A 23,007-nucleotide genomic window follows, 5' to 3' on the forward strand; every position below is an offset into this window, starting at 1 on the left:
GATGGAACTAGAGGGTATTATGCTAAGCAAAATAAGTCAGTCAGAGAAAGATAAATATATGATTTCACTCATATGTGGAATTTAAGATACAAAACAGATGAACACAGGGGAAGGGAAGCAAAAATAAGCTAAAAGCAGAGAGGGAGACAAACCATAAGAGGTTCTTAAATACAAAGAACAAACAGAGTTTTTGGAGGGGTGTTGCTTGGGGGGAAAGGGCTAAATAGGTGATGGACATCAAGGAGGGCACTTGCTGGGATGAGCACTGGGTGTTATATGTAAATGATGAATAACTAAATTCTACTTCTGAAATCATTATTACACTATGTGTTTAACTTGGATGTAAACAAAATTTAAAAATTAAAAAAAAAAAAGTATCTGTGCCCTGAGACCCAGACCAACTAAATTGGAATCTCTAAGGGTTGGGTCCAGGCACTTGAAGTATTAATAAAGCCTCCCCAGTCATTCTAACATGTGTTATGTTAAGTTAGTGGTTCTCAAATTTGCATACTCTTGCACACAAGAGACCCTCACAGCTCATTTCAGCACATGAGCATCTCTGAGTGGAGATCTAGGTACCAGTATTTCTTTCCTAAGTGGTGGATCCCAAGCATCAGAATCACCTGGAGCCCTTGTAATTGAATCCAGACTCACATACACCCCAGTCCCCCAGTTCTTATTTATTTTAGGTCTGAGGTGAGAGCCTTGCAGTCTGTTTTTTTAATAAGAAGTTCCCCAGTTTGTGCTATGGTATAGATTTGAGAATCATTCCATTCACTATGTCCATTCACTAAGTTGGCAGTTAAAAGATCTAGTCTTGGTTCTGGTAACTAGTTCTCTGAACAGAGCTCCTGCCTGAGTGAAATAAGGAGGTTGGATGAGATGCAGTCTGAGACCCTTCTGTCTCCAACATGGGGAAACCTGGGTCATTGGTCTACTGTGGGACATTTGCTGTTTTGTCTGCTGAAGACAGCCTTCTGTGAACCTTTTTTGGGAAGGTCACCTCTACTGTGCGATTCTAACGGGAGCTGCCAATCTTCCTGTAGAAGTCATCTCCCGGGCCACTGTGACTGGTCTAAGGTTGCATATTTTACCCAGACTGAATCAACAGGAGCAATTGTGCAGTAGTTTTGAACTTCAGACCAGAGAACAAGAGACGCTGAGAATTTTCTGGTGACGAAATGGAAGTTGCCTGTCCGGTAGCCAGAGATACCTACTCCCCTGCCACAACCGAAGGAATGAAGGTGATTTTCAGGAAACCAAGACGAGAGGTGGAGAGAATGTGGTCCACTTGGAATCTCTGGTTTCAGGACCTGTGGCATCCTGCAGTTCAGTTACATGACATCAGTAAAGTCTCAAGTTAGGTTTCTATCAATCGCAACCAAAACAAACAAGCGACAACAAAAAACTCCCAACTAATGCAACTGGTCCTTACTAAAAATGGCACTTTATAGTTTTATGGAGGCTTTTTATATACTTTGTCTCTGCCTCCTAATGATAGGCCCATGAAATAGTATGCGTATTTTCTCCAAGAATTGAGATATAGTAGACATACCATAAAATTCACCATTTTAAAGTGTGCAGTTCAGTGGTTTTTAGTATATTCACAAGGTGTACAACCATCACCGCTATCTAGTTCCAGAACATTTCATGATCCAAAAAGGGCAACTCCATCCCCATTAGAAATCTCCCCATTTCCTCCTGGTCGCAGCCCTTAGCAATCACAAATCTACTTTCAGGTCTTTCATTCCCCATACAAGGAGATCTAGAGATTCTACTGGCTTTCTTAAGGTTTTCTGGAGATGCTAGAGCCAAAATTAGAACCTGTTAAAAATTTCTGACTCACTTTTGTGGACATATTCATACCCAGTTTATTTCCTCAAGTTATTATATTTGTTTGCTACTGTAGATGGGAGAGGGGTTTAAAAAACACTTTCAAATTGCTGTAGTCATTTACAAAGAGCATTGGTTTGTTCTGAGAGGTCAGTTCACTTGGACATGGCTTGCTTTAATTTTGTTAACATTATGCTTTCTTAATGAAAGAGATCAGTATACTTCTTTGCAAGTGAAACCTGCTTGACCTCCCCAGGAAGGAAAAAATGGTTACTGAAGTTAAGTCAATTGAGCTGAAATTGACCTTCTTATACATCTAAGGAAAAAACTAGTTTTAGTCCCCTTCAGACCCATATGTCTTAAGTACAGTAATTCCATTTTAGTCTACTAAGCTTCTGAACAGGACAAATAAACCTTATACAAAATTCAGAGTTCAATAGGATTAGAAAAGAGACGTCAGGGAGAAGATGTGGATATTATATTATGATTCATTTGGAGTTCAAACCAACTTGGAGCCTTTCTTTCTGGCAGATATTATGCTAATAAGAGTTTTGCCTACCGGCTGCTTTAATCTAATTCTAGAAACCAATAAACTCCAATCTAATTGGGAAATGATGAAAGACAGTGATTTGGAGAAATGAATGTGTTTACATGCAATTTTGTCCAAGTTCCGCTTTGTAGAAAAGATTCAGAAATATCCAATCTCTACTTTAGGGGTAAAAACACATCTAGGGGTACACACCCATAGAGCCGGGTATGTATCTCCCTTTGTGTGCTTGCTTTCCATTCATTGGAGTCTATTTCTGTCAATGGGGATAACACCAGGCCTGCGCATCCCAGCCTCCAGGGCCCCTCAGGGTAAAGGGCTGGAGAACACCAAGTCCCCAGAACAATTGGGGAGCCTGTTCAGTTTTGGCTGCCTGTGTCACTGCTCTGCCGGTCTGTTGAAGCATTTGGGGAACACCCAGTCTTTGCAGAAGCTTGAACTTGGCTCTAGAGAACAAAAATGAATAAAGAATAAATTTTCCCTGAAGCTGAGAACAGGGGCCTTCACTCTCCTGTCTAATTTTCTGGCCACACAGCCACATCTGTATCAGAGAACCCAGTGCACATACATGCTGGGAGGAGGGAAAACATACAGTCCTTCTCACTCCATCCTGGACATGCAGAGCTTAATGGCTTCTCTCACAACCAACAGTTAAAAGACATTCACCATCTCCAAGAGACACATGAAAATATGCTCAACCTCACTAATCACCAGGGAAATGCAAATCAAAACCACAAAAAGATATCACCTCATACCTGTCAGAATGGATAGTATCAAAAAGACAAGCAATAACAAGTGTTGGTGAGGATGTGGAGCAAAGGGACCCCTCACGGGAATGCACACCTGAAACTAATATGACATTGTATGTCAACTATACTTCAATAAACACAGAGATGTTCACCTTCTATTTGTTTCACAAAGCCATGGGGGTTTCACATCTTTGTTCTTGGTCCGTACTGTCACTGTACTGGAATATCCACACCTCGCTTCTCTCAAGACAGTCTCCCCACTTGTACTCCTAGACTCGACTTGGGCTGTCCTCCTGGGAAGACTTTCCCAATCCCCCATGTCTGGAATCCCAGTTAGGTCCTCCCTCAGTGTTCCTTTAGTATCCACCCAGACCCTTTCTGCATCCTCCTATTATGATCACTGTTGTACTCTGTTATTACCTTTTCTTTAAAAATATCCCTCATTAGATTGTGTCTACAGGGTCTGGCTTATCATGCTTACCTCTGTATCCTCAAGACCTGATATCACACTCTGCTTATAGCAGGCATTTCATTCATTCAAAAATATGTTTTGGACACCTACTGTGTGCTAGTACTGTGTGGGGTGCTTCAGCTAATCAGCATACAGCATGTTGAATGAATAGTCTCCCATCCTTTGGTTCTTTGCCATCTTTTGCAGTGCAGTGGGAAAGAGAGCTTGCCAGGTGGGTTGGGTATGAAGGCATGAATGGAAAGGACAAGAGTGGTCTCCTTCACTATTCTTGTTTGCATGTATTGACTGCTCACTGTATGCCAAGCACTGTGCATACGACGGTTCATGTGCATTTGCACACTTAATCCTTTGGTACTATCTTTATCCCCATTCTATAAATAAGGAAACTGAGGTGTAGAGGATGTTGTTTGTCCAAGGTCACAAGGCTAGTAAGTGCAGCTAGAATTCAAAGCCAAGCCATTGCCACTATACTATAGTATACTATGCTATACTATATTATAATCAGTGGGAGATGAGAGAGGGGTTGTCTTTTTCTGATCTCCGTGAATGGAACTTCTTTTCGACCCCAAGAAGGTATCCTCAGATGGAGGCCGACTCAGGATCTGGGCTCTGAAAAGCTCCAGCCAGCCACCACTATGCCACAGAGCAGCAAGCAGCTGTGGTTCTGACCCATTTAGCAGGCAGTGTAACATGATGATAAGAGCTCAGTCTGAACTAACTTCCAACTTAGGGGTCCTACCTCTACAATGTACCAGCTCTAGGACTTTAGGTGAGTCCCTTAACCTCTGTTTCCTTATCTATAAAATGGGAGATACAGAGGGGAAGAGGGTGATCAGCCATACCAGCTTGTCCAGGACTACTCAGTTTTAGCTGAAAGATCTGCATCCTAAAAAATTTATTAGTCTCAGAATGGCTGGTCACTCCCAGCCAACTGTTTTGCTCTAGGATTCAGGGCTGTTAAGAGGCCTGTTTGGGTTCAGTATGATCCAGCACAGCCACTGAGGAGTCTCTGCAGCAGCTCTCACCAGGTAGTCTACATCAGGAGCACCTGGAGGGCTTATTAAAACACATATTGCTGGGCCCCACCCCCAGAGTTTCCAATACAGTAGGGCCTGGGAATTTGCATTTTTAACAAGTTCCCAAGTCATGCTGATGCTGATGGCCCCGGGACCACACCTTGGGAATTACTGCTTTGCACATTTAAAACTCAGTATGTTATTAGCAAAGAAAAAAGATTGTATTTGAATAGAATTTAAATTTCAGCTGCCCCGACAAGAAAAAGTGAAATTCCATAAATATTTTGGTTCACCTGTGCACTACCTTGGAGCTACCCAAATTGATGTTAAGATGAAAATATTGCAGAGGATGACGTGTTACTAGTTGTGCTAAAAAAATTAAGTTTGTTAGTTTAACCAATGAACAGAGTAAAACAGGTTTCCTTGAGTTAATCTTTAACATACTAATATGAGATGTAAATCTCTGAGGGAGATGTCACATTTCCCAAACTTTTTGACCACAGAAATCTTTGTTCTCTAGTATTTGGAAACTATTGCTCAATTTACAATGGAATAATAAATCATTCCATCAGTTCTAAAGTAATATTTAAGCTCCAATTTCTTACTCGCTAATTGGCCAATTGCTAAATCAAATTATGTAGTAATGAAGGTAGTAAAAACATTATGTGTCCTATAGATTCCCACAGATCACTGTATGTGTCAAATTTAACTTGGGTTATTCATATATATTTTTATTACCAGAAGTGTCACAAGCACATCTTTACTCTTGCCGTTGACACTTTTGGAGATGGCTGTTTGGCTCATACTAATTTTTCTCTGAGAGTGGCACCCAGTGACTATGACAGTACCACCAGACCCTCTCAACAGCCATAGTCCAGGGTGGTCTCCTGATTCAAGCCAGATGATCTGTCCAGGGAATTAGAAACTGTGAAGTAAAAGACAGAGGCTAGAAAGCCTTTGGATCATCTTGACCATCTTGATATCAATGGCATAGCACTAGTGAGAAAGCCTTTGTGCCTCAGTCTCCCCACATGTAAAATGAAGCAGATAATAGCATCCGCCACACATAACTGGGGTTTGAGTGAATTAATACACATGGAGTTCTTAGGGCAGTGCCTGACACAAAGTAAGAGCTTCTGCCCTCCCTAAACCTTGGTGGTTCAAATTCTCCTTGGTTTTCATGAGATAATGCAGTGTCCTTCCAAAATATTGGAAGGCATATGGTAGGTAGATTAACAGCCTCCCAAATAAATATATCCAAGTTCTAATCCCTAGAACCTATGAACTTCACATACTAAAAGGGACTTTGTAGATTTGATCAAATTAAGGATTTTGACATAGGGAGGTAGCCCTGTAATCTCTGGGTAGGCCAGAGAAAAGATGTGATAATGGAGCAGAGTCAGAGATGTTTGAAGATGCAGCATGGCTGGCTCTGGAGATAGAGAAAGGAGCCATGAGCAAAAGAAGATAGGCAGCCTCTAGAATCTCCAGAGTCTTGAGAAGGAACTGCCAACACCTTATTTTTAGCCCAGCGAGACCTATTTTGGATGTCTGACCTTCGGAACTGTAAGATAATAAAATTGTGTTGTTTTAAGCCACTAGGTCAGGTGTTACAGCAGCAGTAGGAAACTAATACATGGCATAAGCTAGCCAAAGCTGGATTCTGTTGCTCACAACAACCAACCAACCAACTAACCAACAAACACTAACCACAGCAGCTCTACAGTCACCGGAAGAGTCGGAAGCATGGGCAGGTCTCTGCTGGGTGATTTTGCAGCTTCTTATGGCATCTTATCCAATCACTAGGTGGTACTCTACTTATAGCTGGATTGGTCTGGGGGGTCCAACATGGCTTTACTTATATGCCTGGCACCTTAGTGGGGACAGTTGGAATGTTAGGCCTTTCTCTCTCATCATGTAGTCTCAGGGACTCTCCGTGTGATCTTTCCAGCAGGATAGCTGGACTTCACACATGGCAGCTCTGAGCTCCAAGAGCAAGTATTCCAAGAGAACCAAGCAAAAGCTGTAAGGCTTCTTATGAGCTAGACTTGGAAGTCCCAAAAAGTCACTTCCATCACATATTATTGATTAAAGAGCAATGTATGGAATTAGCTCCACCAAGGAAAGCACGTGGCTAAGACAGAGAGAGGGATGATTTCTCCCAAGCAAGACTGGAGGTGCTTACCAGTAGAGGAAGAAAGGAAGCTGGAAACAAAACAATGGGGTCTCTTAATGAAGGTATAGAAGCCAGTCAGTTGAGAGATGAGCAAAAAGCAACCCCCTTAGCCAACATACTTTAAAACACCTACATTCAAGAGTATGTCATCGCTTAAAAGAGATAAAACAAAGTAAGTGTTGAATGAATGGTAACTAGGAGTTTCATTCTTTGTTTCTTGCTTAAGTCACTTTTTTTTTTTAAAGTTTATTTATTTTTGAGAGACAGAGAGAGCACGAGCGGGGGAGGGACAGAGAGAGAGGGACACACAGAATCCGGAGCAGGATCCTGGCTCTGAGCTGTCAGCACAGAGCCCCATGCAGGGCTTGAACTCACAGACTCATGAGATCATGACCTGAGCTGAAGTTGGACGTTTAACTGACTGAGCCACCCAGGGGTCCCTTGCTTAAATCACTTTTGAATGGACTGATAATATAACAACATGAAGAGAAATAATAGTACTCAGGATTCTATCACACTGGCACATAGTTTTGAGTTTTCTCCTTTCCTTCCAGTCCATATCCTTGGCATACATAGTTTTTGCAAGGTTAACTAATTTGATCTTTAGAATACTCATACAGCCAGGGCACACCAAAGTATGGGGCCTTTACCTGCCATCCCATGAAAGTTTAACAGAAATAAATTTAAATCTGTTGAGATTAGTTTTTTTCTTTATTACATAAACTGAAACCATTTTAAATGATTTTTAAAAAATTCATCCATAATTCTGGCAGCTAATACAATAAATTAAATGTGTGTATGTTACCTGTCAGTCTTGGTTCATATGCATCTATGCTTTCTTTTTCAAAGTTGGAACCACAATGGTTTTGCATTTCTTTTTTTTTTTTTTTAAGAACTAAATGCTAACCACAATCGTTTCTTTTTCATTTAGAAGTCTTAAAACTGATGTTTAATACTTGCATAATATTCCATTCAGTGGCAGAGTATAATTTCTTAAAGCTAACCCTTATTGTTAGACATTAAGGTTTCTTCACTTCCAATTTTCAAGCCTAGCATTTTACTTTTGTCAACTTAATTTCTGGAAATGAATCCTAAGGGCAATGACTGCCTCAGCTAGCATAAATGTGCTTCAGTGCTTAGTAAGCACTGTTGTGTTCTAGCCCACATAGGTTGAGCCTATGGTCATGCAACCGGCAGTTCAACTATAGCTTCCCACAACCCTGGCAATACTGAATATTATTTTAAAAAACAAAGCACGGTGAAGTGGGAGGAAATGGTTTAATAGGCGTAAAATGGTATTTGTTTTTCTTGAACTGTTTATTTTTCTATTGCTATTTTTCCCAACTTTTTATTTTGAAAGTTTTAAACTTACAGAGAGCTTGAAAGAAGAATATAGTAGCTTCATGTGCTCTTTACCCATGTTCACCAATTGTCAATATTTTGCCACATTCACTTTTTCTCCTTTCTTTCTTAACACACACACACACACACACACACACACACACACACACACACACACATTTTTTGCTGAACCATTTAAAAGCTACAGACATCATGATATTCTATTCCTAAATACTCCATCATGTGTCTCCTACATAACCAAAGTACCATTATCATTCAAGGGAAATTTAACTGTCATACAAGACAGTGTCTAATAAATATATAGTATAGAAGCAAATTTCTCCCAATAATTACAAAATGCCTTTTAAAACTGCTTTTTAAAATACAGGATTCAATCAAGGTTTGCACATTGCATTTGCTTCACATCTCTTAGCTTTCTTTCGGTCTAGAAATGTGCCCTGCCATATTTTTAACTCTTTCAGAGATTAACTGTGTTTTTTTTTTTTTTTTTTTAAGAGTCTTGACCAACTGTTTCATAGTATATCCCACATTCTGGATTTGCCACATTGTATTGTTCATCATTAAATTCAGGTGAGCATTTTGGTCAAGAATGCTATATATGTGATGATGCATGCATAGTTCCCATTGCATCCCATCAGAAAGCACATTACATTAGGTTGTCCAATTATTGCTCATGCTAAATTTCATCACGCTATTGTCTGTTATAAAAGCACCTTTTCCCTTTGTAATTAATAAGTATTCTATGGAGATGATACCCAGAGACTGTGTGAATATCATGGTTCTCCAACAACATTTCACCCAGAGTGTTTGGGATCCATGGACAAATGCTTCCTAATTAATTAGTTACTATATTGGTGGCTACAAAATGATGATTCCTAATTCAATTCTTATTCCTTTTTACATATTAGCTGATATTCTTATGCATAAATGAGCTACAGCTCCCTTTTAAAATACTAATATGATCTCATGGGCTCTTTTTTCAACACGTTGTTAAAATCCACTGCATTGCTAGTGTTTTTGAAGCTCAAATTGTCCCAAATTGACAGCTTTAAAGCTAACTCTTGGGTCCTTTTGACATATTCCTCCTGGGTCTTTCAGCATTTCTTTGCATCTTGGCACAAAAAGACATTATAGGCTCACCTTGTGCTTTCATTTCCCTAGACCTGGAATAAGTAATTTCTCCAAGGAAATCTGGTTCCTTTTGGGGGGAAATGGTATGCAAGAACCAAGATCTGGGTGGTAGTTATGCTCATGGCTCCTGCAGTGTCACTGTTTTAGGCCCTGTCTGTGGAAAGGCTAAAATGTGTATATATGTATGTGTGTGTATCTATTTGAAATCATGATTTCACACTGATACTTCCAATTCAAACATAACATCACAAGATTCTTCCTCACGTTCCCCTACTCCACACTTGTATTTCCCTTCTACTATATTGAGAATTCTGCTTCTCCAATATATATTACTCTGTTATACAGTATAGAAAAAATATTTTCTGAATTACTATGTTGATATCACTACCAAAATAAAACCTACTAATAAAATTCAAGATTTTCTTGAAGATTTTCTTGTTGGTATGTCCTTTGACTATATCCCATAAGGTTATTAGAATCTCACACTCAAAATTTTCTTGGATTACTTTACTTTTGTGTTTGGATATCTTATCAATTTGGCATCTGCTTATATTCAGTTTTATAGTTTGCTTTTTTCACTATTTTTATTTAATTTTATTTTTGAAAATGTAGAACATTTATGTGGTTCAAAGGTAAACACTGTATACAAAATATGATGGACTGTTCTCTTGGTGGGTCTCAATGAACTATAGCATCTGATGTTAGTGATCTCTGTAGTCTTCTCTCACATTGACATGGGATTTGGCCATGTGACAAGCAAGCATGACCAAGGAGAGGTTTGATTAGCTCTTACTTGAGATTTGTCTTCTGTGAACACTCCTTAGAATCCAGCCATTAAACTGTAAGGAATCCAGGCTCTCCTGCTAGACATAGAGACCAGGTAGAAAGACCCAGGAAGAGAACTGAAGCATCTCAGCTGAACCTCCATCTTAAGGTAGCTATAGAAGTGATTCTACCTGACACTACATGGAGCCAAAGACCACTCCAGAATCACAAGAAATTATAGATTCTCATTGTTTTAAGCCCCTCAGTTTGGGGTGTTACACTGCAATAGATGGCAAAACAAAAGACATTCACAGGTAAGTCTCAATACCATCATTTGCAGTTGTATATTTTTGCACAAAAAATTACCCCAAAACTTACAGACTTAAAACAATAATTTATTACTATTATACCTCATGATTTAGTGTTCAAGAATCCAGAAAAGGTAACACCAGGGAAGCCTTGACTCTGCTTGACAATATCTGAGGCTTCAGCTAGGTTGATCTGAATGCTGGAGGCTGGGACAGCTGGGAGCTGTTTTGGTGCATCTCTCTCTCTCTCTCTCTCTCTCTCTCTCTTTCTCTCTCTCTCTCTCTCTCTTTCTCTCTCTGCTCCCCACCCCTACCACGTGGCTATCCGCATGACTAGCTCAGACTTCTTAGCAATATGGCAACCTCTAGTAGTTGCCTCTTGCATGGCTTTTCAGGACTCCATGAGTGAGTGTTCCAAGAGACAGGAAGAGGAAGCTCTCTTTCTCTCAAGGTCCAAGTATGTACATTGCCATAGTATTACTTCCATTTGAGTTCTGTTGGTCAAAACAGTCACCGAATCTACCTATATTCAAGGAACAGGAACATAGACTCCACCTTTTGATGGAACGATGTCAAAAAAACCTGTGGCCACCTTTAATCTGACACACTATCCTTTCTTTTTCATCCCATTCTCTCCTTCCCCTATGGGAAACCATTTTAACTCTGTGTGTATGTGTGTGTGTGTGTGTGTGTGTGTGTGTGTGTGTGTGTGTATCAAAAATAAGTGAAAAAAATCCATAGTTTGTATTTTCCACTTGTGAGCCACTAATACAAGCCTGATAACAAACAGGTCCATCACCCCCAAAGTTTCCTCCTGTCTCTTTGTAATCCTTTCCTCCTGTCTCCCCTCCCACCCATGTTCCAGGCAACCACCCATCTGTCACTATAGTGCTGATTCTGCCATTATAGATGAGCTTTATAGAATTACATATAAATGGAACAATACAACATACACTCCTTTTTTATATTCTTTTTTGTATGGCTTCTTTCACTTAGCATAATTATTTTGAGATTCATTCACATTGTTGCATGTGTCAATAGTTTATTCCTTTTTATTGCTGAGCAGTATTTCATTGTAAGGATATAACACAATTTGTTTATCCATTCATCTGTTCATGGGTATTTGGGTTTTTTCCAGTTTGGGGCTTCTCTTAGTCTGCTAAGGCTGCTATAACAAAATACTATAGACTGGGTGGCCTAAACAACAAATGTTTATTTCTCATAGTTCTGGACAATGGGAAGTTCAAGATCAAGGTGTCGGCTGATTAAGCTCCTGATGAAGGCCTTCCTCCTGGCTTGCAGACAGCTGCTTTCTCATGTGCCCTTATGTGGTGGAGAGAGAGCAAGTTCTGGTTCTCCTCCTCTTCTTTTAAGGACTCTAATCCAATCATGGAGGCCTTACTCTCATGACCCCAACTAAACATAATTATCTCCCTAAGACTCCATCTCCAAATACCATTATATTAGGGTTAGTGCTACAACATAGGAATTTGGGGAAGGGGGACACAAACATTCAGTCCATAATAAGGCTGTGGTAGGTGCATATGTTAACTTTTTAAGAAACTTCCAGAGTTTGTGTACCATTTCTCATTCTTATCATTAATGTATGAGTTTCAACTGTTTTCATATCTTTACCAGCCCTTGTATTATCAAACTTTACAACTTCAGCCATTATATTAGATGAGTATTGGCATTTCACTGTGGTTTTAATTAACTAACATAACTAATGATATTCATGCAAGAATTTGCCATTTGCAGCACCTGGGTGGCTCAGTGGGCTGAGCATCAGACTTTGGCTCAGTCAAGATCTCGCAGTTCCTGAGTTTGAGCCCCTCATGGGGTTCACTGCTGTCAGCCTGCTAGTGCGGGGCCCACTTCAGATTCTCTGTTCCCCTCTCTCTGCCCTTCCCTCCACTTGCGCTCTCCCAAAAACAAATCAATATTTTTTAAAAATTTGCCATTCATATATCTTCTTGGAGAAGTGTCCATACAAATGTTTTATCCATTTTTTAAAAATTTACTCATTTGCTGCTTTTTTAAATGTTTTTTTTTTTTAATTTAAATTCAAGTTAGTTAACATACACTGTCATATTGGTTTCAGGGGTAGAACTCGTGATTCATCACTTACATATAGCAAAGAGTGGTCATTCCAACAAATGCCCTCCTTAATGCCCATCACCCATTTAGCCCATCTCCTATCCACCTCCCCTCCAGCAACCTTGCTTCTTTCTCTGTATTTAAGAGTCTCTTATGATTTGTCTCCCTCTCTGTTGTTATCTTATTTTTCCTTCCCTTCCCCTATGTTTATCTGCTTTTGTTTTTTAAATTCCACATATGAGTGAAATCATATGATATTTGTCTTTCTCTGACTGACTTATTTTGTTTAGCATAATACACTCTAGTTCCATCCATGTTGTTGCAAATGGCAAGATTTCATTCTTTTTGATTGCCAAGTAATATTCCCTTGGGTATATATACACTGCATCTTCTTTATCCAATCACTAGTTGATGGACATTTGGGGCTCTTTCCATAATTTGGCTATTGTCAATAGTGCTGCTATAAACTTTGGGGTGCATGTGCCCCTTAGAATCAGCATATTTGTATCCTTTGGATAAATACCTAGTAGTGCAATTGCTGGGTTGTAAGGTAGTTCTATTTTTAATTTTTTGAGGAACCTCCATACTGTTTTCCAGAGTGGCTGCACAAGTTTGCATTCCCACCACCAGTGCAAAAGGGTTCCCCTTTCTCCACATCCTTGCCAACACCTGTTGTTTCCGAAGTTGTTAATTTTAGTCATTCAGACAGGTATGAGGTGGTGTCTCATTATGGCTTTGATTTGTATTTCTCTGATGATGGAGTGATGTTGAGCATCTTTTCATTTCTCTGCTGGCCATCAGGGTGTCTTCTTTGAAGAAGTGTCTATTAATTTCTTTTGTTCATTTCTTCATGAGATTATTGGTTTTTTGGGTGTTGAGTTTGATAAGTTCTTTATAGATTCTGGATACTAACCTTTTATCCAATATGTCATTTGCAAATGTCTTCTCCCATTTTGTTGGTTGCCTTTTAGTTTTGTTGATTATTTCCTTCACTGTGAAGAAGCTTTATATCTTGATGAGTTCCCAATGGTTCATTTTTGCTTTTGATTCCCTTGCCTCTGGAGACATATCTAGTAAGAAGTTGCTGTGGCCAAGGTTAAAGAGGTTGCTGCCTGTTTTCTCTGTCAGATTTTGATGGTTTCCTGTCTCACATTTATGTCTTTCATCCATGTTGAATTTATTTTTGTGTATGGTATAAGAAAGTGGTCCAGTTTCATTTTTCTGCATGTTGCTCCCCAGTTTTCCCAGCACCATTTGCTGAAGAAACTGTCTTTTTTCCATTGGATATTCTTTCCTGCTTTGTTGAAGATTAGTTGGCCATACATCTGTGGGTCTATTTCTGGGTTCTCTATTCTGTTCCATTGATCTGTGTGTCTGTTTTTGTGCCAGTACCATACTGTCTTGATGATTACAGCTTTGTAATACAGCTTGAAGTCTGGAATTGTGATGCCTCCAGCTTTAGTTTTCTTTTTCAACATTACTTTGGCTATTCAGGGTCTTTTCTGGTTCCATACAAATTTTAGAATTGTTTGTTCTAGCTATGTGAGGAATGCTGGTGGTACTTTGATTGGGATTGTATTGAATGTGTAGATTGCTTTGGGTAGCATAGACATCTTGACAATGTTTGTTCCTCCAATCTATGAGCATGGAATGTTTTTTCATTTCTTTGTGTCTTCTTTAATGTCTTTCATAAGCTTTCTATAGTTTTCAGCATACAGATCTTTTACCTCTTTGGTTTGGTTTATTCCTACGTATCTAATGGTTTTTGGTGCAATTGTAAATAGGATCAGTTCCTCGATTTTTCTTTCTGCTGCTTCATTATTGGTGTATAGAAATGCAACCAATTTCTGTACATTGATTTTATATCCTGAATGCATGTACCAGTTCTAGCAGTCCTTTGGTGTAGTCTTTCAGGTCTTCCATGTAGATTATCATGTCATCTGCAAAGAGTGAAAGTTTGACTTCTTCCCTGATAATTTGTATGCTTTTTATTGCTTTTTGTTGTCTGATTGCTGAGGTTAGGACTTCCAGTACTATCAATATCCCTAATGAATCTGGATGCAGAAATTCTCAACAAGATACCAGCAAGTTGAATTCAACACTACATTAGAAGAATTATTCGCCATGATCAAGTGGAATTTACTAGTGGGTTACAGGGCTGGTTCAATATTTGCAAATCAATCAACATGATATACCACATTAATAAAAGAAAGGATAAGAACCATATGATCCTCTCAATAGATGCAGAAAAAGCATCTTTCTTGATAAAAACCCTCAAGAAAGTAGGGATAGAAAGAATATATCTCAACATGATAAAGGCCATATATGAAAGATCCACAGCCAATATCATCCTCAATGGGGAAAAACTGAGAGCTTTCCCCCTTAGATCAGGAACATAACAAGAATGTCCACTCTCACTACGGTTGTTCTTTTACCCATTTTAAAAATTAGGGGAACCTGGGAGCACCTGAGTGGCTCAGTTGGTTAAGTGTCTGACTTCAGCTCAGGTCATGATCTCACAGCTCGTGAGTTCGAGCCCCACATCCGGTTCTGTGCTGACAGCTTGGAGCCTGGAGACTGCTTCAGATTCTATGTCTCCATCTCCCTCTCTGCCCCTCTCCAGCTCATGCTCACTCTCTCTCTCTCTCTCTCTCTCTCTCTCTCTCTCTCTCAAAAATAAATAAACATTAAAAAAAATTTAAAAATTAGGGGCACCTGGGTGGCTCATGATCTCGCGGTTCGTGAGTTTGAGCCCCACACTGGGCTCTGTGCTGACAGCTCAGAGTCTGTAGACTGCTTCATATTCTGTGTCTCCCTCTCTTTCTGCCCCTACCCTGCTCACACTCTGTCTCTTTCTCTGTCTCAAAAAGAAAATAAACATTAAAAAAATTAAACGCTAGGTTGTTTGCTTTCTTATTATGGTGTTTTCTGAGTTCTTTATGTATTCTGAATTCAAGTCATTTATAAGATATATAATTTCCAAATATTTCCTCCCAGTCTTCGGCTTATCTTTTCACTTCCTAATAGTGCCTTTTGAAGGAGCAGACTGTCTTAACTTCATTGAAGACCAATTATCACTTTTGTCTTACATGGATCATGTGTTAAACGTTGTGTTGAAAAAAACTTTGCCTAATCCAAAGTCAAAAAAATTTTCTTCAGTAAGTTTTGTATTTTAGGTTTTGAATTTAGATCTGTGATCCATTTTGAGTTAATTTTTTATAGGTATAAGATGCAAATTCGGGGCGCCCGGGTGGCTCAGTTGGGTAAGCGTCCGACTTTGGCTCAGGTCATGATCTCACAGTTTGTGAGTTCGAGCCCCGTGTCGGGCTCTGTGCTGACAGCTCAGAGCCTGGAGCCTGTTTCAGATTCTGTGTCTCCCTCTCTCTCTGCCCCTCCCCTCCTCATGCTCTGTCTCTCTCTGTCTCAAAAATAAATAAACATTAAACAAAAAATTTTTAAAAAAGATGCAAATTGAAGTTAATTTTTTTTTTTTGCATATGCATATCCAACTGTTCCAGGACCATTCTTTCAAATGTATCTAGTCTTTTTTTTTTTTAAACTTAATACATCCTAGAATAGATATGTTAATAGAAATATTTAACATTCTTTATTATGTCCACATGGTATTCTGTTATATGAATGTGTCATAATTTATTCAATCAGCCTCCTAAATAGGACTTAGGTTTTTATCAATATTTTAAATTTGAGAATTAAAAATAATTTTATAATGTACATATTTTGTGTTTCATTTGTAGAAGTAAATTTACTTCAAGGTAAATTTAGAGCGCCTATTTTTCAGATATTTTCAGATAGAGTTATGTTGATATATTGAGGCCTAAGCTTGTCTCTTGGCTGTATTAATTAGTCAACGACTTACCACTTGCTAGTAAGTGTACTAGGTGCTCTACATATGCAATCTAATTTCATTCTCACACTATTATTTTTTTTATCTCAAGTTAGCTAACATACAGTGTAGTCTTGGCTTCAGGAGTAGATTCCCATGATTCATCACTTACATAAAACACCCAGGCTCATCCCAACAAGTGCCCTGCTCAATGACCATCACCCATATCCCTAACCCCACAACCCCCCATGCCCATCAATCCTCAGTTTGTTCTCTGTATTTAGGAGTCTGTTATGATTTGCTTCCCTCTCTGTTTTTATCTTACCTTTCTTCCCTTCTCCTATGATCATCTGGTTTCTCAAATTCCACATATGAGTGAAATCTTATGATATCTGTCTTTCTCTGACTGATTTATTTGCTTAGCATAATACCCTCAAGTTCCACCCACATTGTTGCAAATGGCAAGATTTCATTCTTTTTCATCACCTAGCAGTATTCCATTGTACATATATATATATATATATATATATATATATATATATATATACCACATCTTCTTTATCCATTCATCATTTGATGGATATTTGGACTTTTCCCCATAATTTGGCTATTGTTGATAGTACTGCTATAAACATTGGGGTTCATGCACCCCTTTGACTCAGCACTCTCACATCCTTTGGATAAATTCCTAGCAGTGCAATTGCTGGATTGTGGGATAGTTCTATTTTTAATTTTTTGAGGAACTTCCACATTGTTTTCCAGAGTGGCCGCACCAGTCTGCATTCCCACCAATGGTGCAAGAGGATTCCCCTTTCTCCACATCCTTGCCAACATCTGTTGTTTCCTGAGTTGTGAATTTTAGCCACTCTGACCAGTGTGACACTCTCTGATAATCATTCCCATTTCAAAGGTAAAAACCTGAGTTTCTGGGATATTAATCCAGTGCTCCTGAAATGCTATTGGTTCTGGGCCATGTTAAGAATCTGAAAAAAGCTGGGAAACTTTTGTAGAGAAATTCATCTGCTGGACACTCCCATTTCTAGGAGTTCATAGACCCACCTACTCCTGGCCTGTAAGTGCCCACACCCATAGGTAGATTAATAACAGTAGCTGTGCTTTGAGCTTTTCCTCCATTCCTGTTGCCATGCAGACTTTATGCTCTTCTGATAACCAAGTGGTCAGCAGGTGAAGAAAGATAGAGTGTGTAGCCCTATTTGTCCCTGTGAAAGCAGCTGCAGAAACTACAGCAGGGGCTGGGGTTGGGAGAAGGTCCCAGCTAGTCTAAGAAATGAATATGATCTGATGCCAACAGAACACTCCCTTAAGCCAGGTCATCTCACTGAAAAGTCCTGGCCATCTGACTCCTTCACAATACTTAGTCTATAGACACAAGACTTTGGTGACAAGAGTGTTGAATTAACTAACTGGATTCTAATATTATGATGTAGGTGTTGTGGGGGGAACTGTGCAGAACTATGCCATGCACATGCATTAGCTCATTCAATACATAATGTTAATGTTTATCAAGTACCTCCTACATATCAAACTTTCTCCCTGGCATTTAATTAACAATTCATTTAATTTGCACTGCCACACTAGGAGGTGAATACTGTTATTATCTACGTTTTACAGATAATAAAGCTGAGTCACAGGGAAAGGTCCTCGCCTAAGGTAAGATAGCAGTTAAGAGCAGAGCAGGATTTGGGCCTCGGTAGTCTAAGTCCAGGCAGCATCTTGTTTTTATTATTTTTTTTAATTAAAGTTTATTTATTTATTTTTTTTAAATTTTTTTTTCAACGTTTTTTTATTTATTTTTGGGACAGAGAGAGACAGAGCATGAACGGGGGAGGGGCAGAGAGAGAGGGAGACACAGAATCGGAAACAGGCTCCAGGCTCCGAGCCATCAGCCCAGAGCCCGACGCGGGGCTCGAACTCACGCACCGTGAGATCCTGACCTGGCTGAAGTCGGACGCTTAACCGACTGCGCCACCCAGGCGCCCCAAAGTTTATTTATTTTTGAAAAATTTTTTTAATTTAACTTTATTTTTTATTTTTTAAAATTTACATCCAAATTAATTAGTATATAGTGAAGCAATGATTTCAGTAGATTCCTTAATGCCCCTTACCCATTTAGCCCATCCCCCCTCCCACAACCCCTCCAGCAACCCTCAGTTTGTTCTCCATATTTATGAGTATCTTTTGTTGTGTCCCCCTCCCTGTTTTTATTTCCCTTCCCTTATGTTCATCTGTTTTGTCTCTTAAAGTCCTCATATGAGTGAAGTCATATGATTTTTGTCTTTCTCTGACTGAGTAATTTCACTTAGCATAATACCCTCCAGTTCCATCCACGTAGTTGCAAATGGCAAGATTTCATTCTTTTTGATTGCCGAGTAATACTCCTATATATATATATACACACACACACACACACACATATATATATATATATATATATATATATATATATATATATATATATGACATTTTCTTTATCCATTCATCCATCGATGGACATTTGGGCTCTTTCCATACTTTGGCTATTGTTGATAGTGCTGCTATAAACATGGGGATGCATGTGTCCCTTCAAAACAGCACACCTGTATACCTTGGGTAAATGTCTAGTAGTGCAATTTGAAATTTTTTTTAATGTTTTTACTTATTTTTGAGACAGAGAGAGACAGAGCATGAGCAGGGGAGGGGCAGAGAGAGAGGGAGACACAGAATCCGAAGCAGGTTCCAGGCTCTGAGCTCTCAGCACAGAACCTGATGCAGGGCTCAAACTCACGGACTGTGAGATCATGACCTGAGCTGAAGTCGGACGCTTAACCAACTAAGCCACCCAGGTGCCCCAAAGTTTATTTATTTTTGAAAGGGAGGGAGTGGCAGTGAGAAAGGGAGAGAGCGAGAATCCCAAGCAGGCTCCACACCACCAGCACAGAGCCAATGCAGGGCTCAAACTCATGGACTGTGAGACCACGACCTGAACCAAAACCAAGAGTCAGACACTCAATCAACTGAGCCACCCAGGTGCCCCAGTCCGGGCAGCATCTTAACCATGAGTCTATTTCTCCTTACTGAACATTTACTCACCTTCCCAACATGTTCAAAACATCCAGAAGCTAAGTATGATGGAGAGGAAAAACAGAAGGGATAAGGGAGAGAGATGTCAGGGAGACCAGGTCATGGAGGGCCTTGCAGGTTGAGGAAAGACTTCTGAGTGAGATGGGAGACACTGGAGGGTTTTGAGTAGAAGAGTGATAGGGTTGTGAGTGACTCACACTTTAAAAGAATTATTCTCATTGTGGTGAGGAAAGTAGATGGTAGGAAGCAAGAGCAGAAGCAGACAGACCAGACAGAAAGCTGCTGGCAGATATGCTGGTGAAAGACAATGGTGGCTCCAGCCACTGAAGGTGGCAGAAAATGGACACCATCTTTGAAGCACACAACTGAGCTTCATTACTGGTTTTCTGGTAGCTCTAGCCTCTTGTAAACCATCACTGACCACAGGTGTATCCACAGGCGACTTGAAATGTCCATGGTCTCAGATTAGGAACTCCTGGGCTAAGGAAAGTATCTAATCAGAGAAACAGCTCTTTGTTGTCTGACTCACCAGAATGCATTTAGCTTAATATAGATGAAAAATGAGAAACTTTAATGTACTATAACAGAGCTTCCAGACTCTAATAAAACCTGAGCATGACTGCTCCTCCAACAGTGGAATTATGCTCAGAGTTCAGACCAAATTGCATTAACTGTTGCTTCCATGTACTCAATAAAGAACAGAAGCATGAGTCACATTCCCAATTCTAAAAGTAATACTTTTCAATACTATAGTAAGGCCTGCAGGAATATATCTGGCTGGATATCAAGGACTGATCCTCCATGGAGTTTCCATGGTCAAGGTCTGGTCCTTAGCTTTCAGGAGCCAGAGATTTCATTCGTTTGTTGACCCAGACTTTCTCAGGGCCTGAAGGAGTCTCCTGTCCCAACTAAGGATGTATGTGGCCTAAAGCAGAGGCCATGCTGGTGTATCCTTGTGGGAGCCAGGGTCTGAGAAAGATGTCAACTGATGTCAAATGGCTCAAGTGAGATACCACATTCAGCCCCAGGATGCTCATGAGGAAGGTGGGTCATTGAAGATCAAGACAGCGTAATCACTAATTCTAGAGAGCAATTGCCTTGGTTCAAATCCTGATTCTGTTACTTAATTTACTTAAGCTTCCTGTACCTACACTAAATGTTAAAATGTTAAGTGTATGATGTACCTAAAATAGTGCCTGGCATACTGTGTTATTACATGATAATATCATAGCTAAGAGAAGAACGAAGATAAGGTAAATCAGGACAGCTACCAAAAGATCAGATTGGAAAAGAACCTGGTATTCTACACGGTGAAGCCCTAAGACTAATTCTCCCTGGTTAAGATCTGCCTGAATAATGGGTCCTCAACAACATCTGCATCCTCATCCCCAGAACCTGTGAATATGTCACCTTACATGCAACAGGGATTTTGTGGGTGTGATTAAGTTGAGGATCTTGAGATGGGGAGATTACTCTGGGTTATCCAGGTGATCCAAGATCATCACAGGGATCCTTAGAAGAGGGAGACAGGATGATCAGAGGAGGACATGCCACAGCAGAAGCAAAGATGGAGGCCACGAGCCATGGAAGACAAACAGCCCTTGGGAGCTGAAAAAGGCAAGAAGGATCATCCCCTAGAGACTCCTGAAGGGACGAGCCCTGCTGATACCTTGGCTGTAACCCAATGAGACTGACTTTGGACTTATAATCTCTAGAACTGTAAGATAATAAACTTATGTTGTTTTAAGCCACTAAATCTGTGGTGATTTGTTACATAAGCAATAGGAAATGAATACAGTCCTCACACTCAATGAGATGTCAGTACTTCCATTTTACCTCTGGGTTGATACTTCCTGATAATGCAGAGTATGCTCCCAAATCTCTCCTGTAAGCTGTGCCCAGAGAACACTGTCAGGTGGCTGTTTCTAGTAGTTTTCTGCAGGCACTATTGCCAGGCGTGGTGCACGTTTTTGGCCACTTCAATCACAGAGGGTGGTTCTTGTTTTAGTTTATTCATTCATTGGATCATATAGTAAGGGATTCATATTCTGGATAATATATTCAAGGGTGTTTTAGTTTCTACAGTAGCTGTATGCAATGAAAAAGAAAGTATTTCAAAGTACCTTTGTGAGGTAAGTCATTTTTTGGGTCATATTTTAAGGTATTAGTGAGACTATTTAAAAATATCTTACAACGACTCTTGTTTAATTGGAAGCATATCCTTATTGAGCAGTATTTTAAAATGGCAGATCCCACTTCTGGTGTTTGCTCATTTACACACTTATTCTTTTAACCTGTATCCGATAAGATGTTATTTAGTGCCAGCTTGTATCATAGGAGCTGGGGAAACAGCATGATCATGAAAGGAACCAGACAACAAAGAAATAAATAGGAAAATATATCAGGCTGTTAAAAAAAAAAAAACAGCTATGGAAAAACTAAATAAAATAAGATGAAGTCGTAAAATTGAAATGAGCTTTAATAAGTCACTATGGACCACCCTGTAGAATGATCACCTCCCATGTATGGAAAGGTGTCTTGAGAAATGCCTTTCATCTGTGAAGCCTTGGCATAGCTCAAAGAAAGGACCTGGGTGGGGGCTGGAGTGTCTTTCCCCTGTAAATTTGAAGATGAACTTGTTTATTCTTTCTAGGGTGAAAGAGGAGAATGTGTAAAAAGACCTTCACACAGGAGATACACACTAAATATGTATTATCATTATTCATTATTTGTCAATGCCCAGCCCTCCATGGTGTTCTGACTTTACCGGACAAGTGAAGTTACAAATACACAGTAATTGGTTTCACTTGGGCAATGGTCTATTCCAAGTATTCATGCTTAGAGGACGGGTGATTGGAAAGGTCATCTGCGTCCCATGTTGGGTGCCCACAGCAATGACAATGGCAGCATTCCTTCTTCAGAGGAATGTTCCTGCACACTGTCACCTGCCTGGCCCCAGGGTGTCTGCTTGGTAGAAATCAAGCTGTTGTTCCCCAGTGAGGCACAGAGGCGAAAGTGCCCCATGGCTGACGACCTTCAAGTTCCTTGTCCCCAGGTACAAACAAGGAGCTTCCCATACCTGAGCTTGCTGTTGTTGCCTTAGTTCTGAATCACCTTCTCCCAACTATTCATGGTTGCATTTTGATCCTAGTCTTTAAATTTGATGTTCAGGATCACTTTCCCATCAGTGACCCTGGATCTTCCAAAAATAATTCTTGTTCTCCATCCCAGCTGTGCTGCAGCCTCACATCAGATCAGATAAACTCCCTGCAAATTTACTTCAACTCTCTGAAGCAGCTTTTCCCCAGGCACCACCCAAGTGAACAGCTCTCCAGCCCTCCAGTTTTCCCTACTGCATTTCATGAGCTTGAAAACTAAGCAGTCAGAGAGTGTTTTTCAGAGACATTAGCCTAAAGGCAGTAAAATAATAGGGGTTAACCAAACAGGTTCTGGAAAAACACAGCCTGGCTTTGAAAAGTAGATCTTCCACTTATTGGCCATGCACACTTGAGCAAATTTAACTCTCAGACATTTCATCTGTAAAATGGGGCTAATGATTCACTGAGGTAATACCTATAAAAAGCTTAGCTGAGAGCCCGGCTGCTCATAGTAAGTAAACGTTAGCT

The sequence above is a fragment of the Herpailurus yagouaroundi genome, unplaced genomic scaffold (genome assembly GCF_014898765.1).
Source record: "Herpailurus yagouaroundi ecotype Mexico unplaced genomic scaffold, PumYag 163, whole genome shotgun sequence".
NCBI lineage: Eukaryota > Metazoa > Chordata > Mammalia > Carnivora > Felidae > Herpailurus > Herpailurus yagouaroundi.